This window comes from Sphaerodactylus townsendi, linkage group LG09 (genome assembly GCF_021028975.2).
Source record: "Sphaerodactylus townsendi isolate TG3544 linkage group LG09, MPM_Stown_v2.3, whole genome shotgun sequence".
NCBI classification, from domain to species: Eukaryota; Metazoa; Chordata; class Lepidosauria; order Squamata; family Sphaerodactylidae; genus Sphaerodactylus; species Sphaerodactylus townsendi.
Genome location: NC_059433.1, coordinates 13,366,748 through 13,372,399, shown reverse-complemented (window position 1 = coordinate 13,372,399; position 5,652 = coordinate 13,366,748).

The following is a 5,652-nucleotide window of genomic DNA, read 5'->3' as shown; positions in this document are numbered from 1 at the left end:
ACCAATCACACGTTGCGTGAAGAAGTGTTTCCTTTTATTAGTCCTAATTCTTCCCCCCAGCATTTTCAATGAATGCCCCCTGGTTCTAGTATTGTGAGAAAGGGAGAAAAATTTCTCTCTGTCAACATTTTCTACCCCATGCATAATTTTATGGACTTCAATCATATTCCCCCTCAGATGTTTCCTCTCCAAACTAAAGAGACCCAAACACTGCAGACTCTCCACATAAGGAAGGTGCTCCAATCCCTCAATCATCCTTGTTGCCCTTCTCTGCACTTTTTCTATCTCTTCAATCTCTTCTATGGTGACATGACTAGCTTCTCTAGTCATATAAGCATAGCTTCACAGACAACTAATGACCTATTCTTAAATCAATCTGAGGTTAGCCTCCAACTACCCTGACCTGGATATGGTAGGTACATTTATCCATATAAATGCATTTGGTTGACAGCATTTATCCAAATTGAGGACCCATATAATAGCTGAGACGCAACCTTTGCATTAAATACCTTGAGTGCTGCAGAGACTCAATTGTCTCTGTACCTCAGTTGTACCTATTGTCTGTATTAAAAAAGAAATGGGAGACTACTCTGGAACTGTTAGAAGCCATGGTTAAAGTCAAATTGCAGTGCGGGTGCCAGGAGAGGTTTTGGAAAATATAATTCCTAACTATTTAAATTGCTTGACCTGCTCCAGGCTAATGTTATTAACTTCCCACTTATACACCTTCAATTGTCTGGAAAAAACTAGGATATTTGATTTATTATAAATAACCTCCAGCTTGTTTGATTTACAATACTCTATGCATTGCTTTATTAGACAAAGGAGGCCCACTTTGGAACGTGACAGTAAGACAGCATCATCTGCATGAAACATTAGTGAGTTTAATTTGGGAGGATGGCTATTTGTTTCCAATAAAGTAGACGCTAAGTCATTCAGAAAAACATTGAATAAAGTGGGGGCTAGAATGCAGCCTTGCTTAACGTCTTTCATGATGGTAATATTTTTGTTAATAGGCCCTCTTGAGAGCTTTTGACTAGGCAAGATGTATCTGTACAGAGTTGTTTAATCAGATAGAGAAGTCTTAAATCAATTTTTAAAGCAAGGAGTTTCTGTCACAAAAGTTCTCTTGAGATGGAGTCAAAGGCTCCTTTGAGATCAATAAAAGCTGCATATAGCTTGCTCTTTCCTATATTTACATTCTTGTTCACTAGATGGAATAATAGGAGGTTGTGATCTAGGGTTGTTTTTCCTTTGCAGAAGCCAATTTGCTCAGCACCAAGGATTTGATGCTGGGCTAGCCAAGCTTCTATTTTATTTAGCAAAAATTTTGTGTAGATCTTTCCAGCCACTGATAGGAGTACATCCAATTCATCCATCAAGGTTCATTTAGCGGCTATTTCAGCCTTTCATATTGGGGTGGATTAAGCTACATTGTCTTCTACATTGTCTACATTGCCTTTTTGCTGCAGGCTCCTTAAGGGCTTAACTAATATTTACCCTCAAGTTACTGCTCCTTTACCCCTGTGGAGCCTTTCTTCAGTACTGTCGTATTAATGGGCAAGCCATTTGAGCCTTTGGCCACTGCTGATTTGACCTTGCTCAAATCAAGCATTTCGATGGCATTCTGCCAGGGGGTGTTAATGATCTTCAGGCCATGCTCTGTGACCCCCCCTCCCTTTTGAAATTCCATCAGGATAAAGTAGTTTTGCATCCCAATTTAACATACCTACCCCTTCCATATGTCTCAGGATATTGCCCTCCCAGTTTTTCATTCTAACCCCTTGACAGATGCTGAGTGGCCGCTTCATTCCCTCGACCTCAAGAGGGTCTTGCTTTTTTTATCTGGACAAGATCAGATCTGTTAGACAGGATAATAATGTATTTGTAGCCGTTTTGGGGGCCCACAAAGGTTACAAGGTTTCTTAGACTATGTCACACTGGTTGATGAAAGCTATTTTGAAAGCATACTCCTTTGTGGGTGTGAAATACCTTATTAAAGTCTGTGCCCATTCCACCAGTGCCCAGGCTTTGTCTACTGCATTTCTTGCTACAGCCAGCATCAAGGATATCGGCAAATTGGCAGCTTGGTCTTCCTCTGCAACATTTGTGCAGCATTAATCTATGGACATTGATTCCAGGCTCAGCAGTGGGGAAAGCTGTTCTGCAAAGCCTGTTCAAATAAACTGTGAACAGGAGAAGTCTCTTATCTGGCTTTTGTTGGTCAGTGTGAGCTTCCTTTGCAGCCACAATCCCACCTCCATCTACTGAATCCAGCTTGCTACTCTCCCATGTGGGTCTGCACAGAAGGCCATGACAAAGAACCATGTTGCATTTACCTGTAATTATTGTTCATTGAGTGGCCTTCTATGCAGGCCCACATCTCTCCCTCCTTGCCCACTGTTGGCTGCTTCATTTGCTCCCTCTGATTGTGTGGGGCTCGAGGTAGTGCTGTGGCAGTGACTGGAAAACTGAGGGAAATGCTTGCCCCTCCCCTCTGCACCTTGTGACTCATGGGTAGGAAATCTTCCCACTTTGGTGGTGGGAAGTGTTTGGGAGTGTTTGGGAGAGCTCTGGATGGTTCTAGGAAGCTTGACAGTCTTTGCCTGCAGTGGGCCTGCATGTGTGCAGACCCATATGTGCCTGCACAGAAGAGGAAGAGGAAGAGGAAGAGGAAGAAGAGGAAGAAGAGGAGGAGTTTGGATTTATATCCCCCTTTCTCTCCTATAGAAGTCTCAAAGAGGCTTACAATCTCCTTGCCCTTCCCCCCTCACAACAAACACCCTGTAAGGTGGGTGGGGCTGAGAGAGCTCTGAAAGCTGTGACTAGCCCAAGGTCACCCAGCTGGCGTGGGTGGGAGTGTACAGGCTAATCTGAACTCCCCAGATAAGCCTCCACAGCTCAAGTGACAGAGCAGGGAATCAAACCCGGTTCCTCCAAATTAGAATGCACCTGCTCTTAACCACTACGCCACATTGAAAGTGATGCTGTTTCAAGGTGGGGGATAATCCACCCCAAAACAGCATCACTTTCAATGTTGTTTAACTAGGGGCCCCAGATTCTCCCTTTAAGGTGGATTTAAAAGGAGAATTTTGGCTCTCTAGTTTAAACACCATTGAAAGTGATGCTGTTTAAGGGTGGATTCCAGCATCACAGCGGCTGGAATCCGGGGGCGGGGTGTGTGTGTGTGTGTGCATAACTCAGATTTTGCACCAGGCTCCATTTTCCCTCTATGCCCCTGCCCAGAGGGGAGGGCAGAAGGAACTGCCGGCTGCTGGCTGGGAGCCCAGCTGGTGGGGGGCAGGGGAGGGCAGGGCAGGGGAGTCTGCCGTCCCCGGCCTTGGAGAGATGCTTTTATAAGCGCTAGGCTGGGGGCAAGGCTTGGGGAGGCGTGGCCATGCCCTAGGGGCGGGTAGGGGTGTGGTTTACAATCTCCTTGCCCTTCCCCCCTCACAACAAACACCCTGTGAGGTAGGTGGGGTTGAGAGAGCTCTGAGAAGCTGTGACTAGCCCAAGGTCACCCAGCTGGCATGAGTGGAGTGCACAGGCTAATCTGAATTCCCCAGATAAGCCTCCACAACTCAAGCGGCCGAGCTGGGAATCAAACCCTGTTCCTCTAGATCAGAGTGCACCTTCTGTTAACCTCCTACGCCACACTGCTGAAGACCACTCAACGAACAACGAACAACATAAGTGCAATGTTGTCCTTTTCCGTGCAGTGCTAATCAAATCTTTCCATAAGTATACAAATTGCTACATGTGTCTAGACAACACACCCACACAAGCACAAAGATGTCAACAACTGCAAGTGAGTTTGTCTGAGTCCAGCTGCTGCCCCCCAGAAGACGATGTTACAGAGCAACACAAAATGCAGACAGCTTGCTTGTATTACCAATTTGTTCCCACAGCTGCTTCCAGCGAATATCCAATTATTGAATTATTTAACCGAGCTTCTCTCCATTTGTGAACTCTGGGACCTTGTGCTGCCAACTCAATGGCCCTGAAGCAAGTGGATGTGGCAATTCTTTGAAACAAGATGAAAAACCAGGCTCACACAAGAATAGGACAGACTTTGGAGAAGCACCTGAAATGTGTCTGAGTTGCACAGTATTGCAAGGAATCTCTAGTGGAAAGAAGGAGACGAGATGATTTAAGGTCTTTGCAGGCTGACGATTCCCCAGTTTATCCACCATAGCAACCATCAGACTGCGTTTGGACATCATGATAAATCACAGTTTATGATATACTGTTATGCCTGAATCTGTGGTTTAAGGTGGATTTAAAAGGAGAATTTTGGCTCTCTAGTTTAAACACCATTGAAAGTGATGCTGTTTGGGGGTGGATTCCAGCATCACAGCAGCTGCCTGGGGGCAGGGTGTGTGTGTGTGTGCAAAACTCAGATTTTGCACCAGGCTCCATTTTCCCTCTATGCCTCTTCCCAGAGGGGAGGGCAGAAGGAACTGCCAGCTGCCGGCTGGGAGCCCAGCTGGTGGGGGCAGGGGAGGGCAGGGCAGGGCAGGGGAGTCTGCCATCCCCGGCCTTGGAGAGCTGCTTTTATAAGCGCTAAACTTGGTTTTAACAAGCACTGGGCTTGTAAAAGTTGAACTCTGTTCTAGCTCATTCTGCTCCCTATTTGCATAGTATCAACATTCAGCATGGTATAGTGCCGTGGTGGTGAACCTTTGGCACTCCAGATGTTATGGACTACAATTCTAATCTAATGGGAATTGTAGTCCATAACATCTGGAGTGCCAAAGGTTCGCCACCACTGGTATGGTGGTTAGAGTGTCAACCAGGGATCTGGTGGACCCAGGGTTGAACCCCAACTCTGCCATGGAAACTTACTGTGCGACCTTGGACCAATCACACACACTTAGCATCGCCCACCCCACAGGGTTGTTGTGAAGATGAAGTGGAAGAAAACAACGTGAGCTACTTTGGGCTATCATTGGGGAGAGAGGGAGGGTATAAATTAAGCATGTAAGAGAAGAATCGGACACCCCTCTTATCTTCTTGCAGAGAGAGAAGGCCCAGAAGAACAGAAAACTCTGCCTCACGAGTTCCATTTTCAGCCATCAATAGTAGTTCGTCTCTCTGCCCACAGCCCACTCCCTGCTAGGAATGACTCAACCGTGCATGAATGTGCTTTAAAGGGAGAGGCAGGAGATGGTTAGAAGGGAAGAGTAGGCCGGGGGCTGTAAAAGAGTTTTGTCTCAGAGTCAAAAGATCAGTAATTCAGGGAAATAATTAGGCAGAAAACAGGAGGAGGAAGACTGAGGATCTTCAGCCCAGAGGGAGAAGCAGTGGGCTAGATTTGATCTGGGCTTCATTCCCCCATCCACCCCCTGCAGCTAAACAAGCAGGCTACATATGTAGCTGGGTTTTGTCAGCAACCCAGGGAGCCTTGGGAACGCAGGATATCCACATCTTCCCCGGAGGCAGGAAAGGAAGCCTGGTACAAGACAGCACATTTATTTTAACATCTGAATGCAACTGTAGACCACCCATGAGTGCTCGCATGTAGGTTCTACAGGATAGAAGAACTGAAAATACCCAGTTTTTAGCAGTGTAAAAATGCAACAGAGTTCAAAAAGGAATCGTCCTTTATTAGGATTCTAGCTATAAAAATTAGGCTACAAAATATATGCAGCA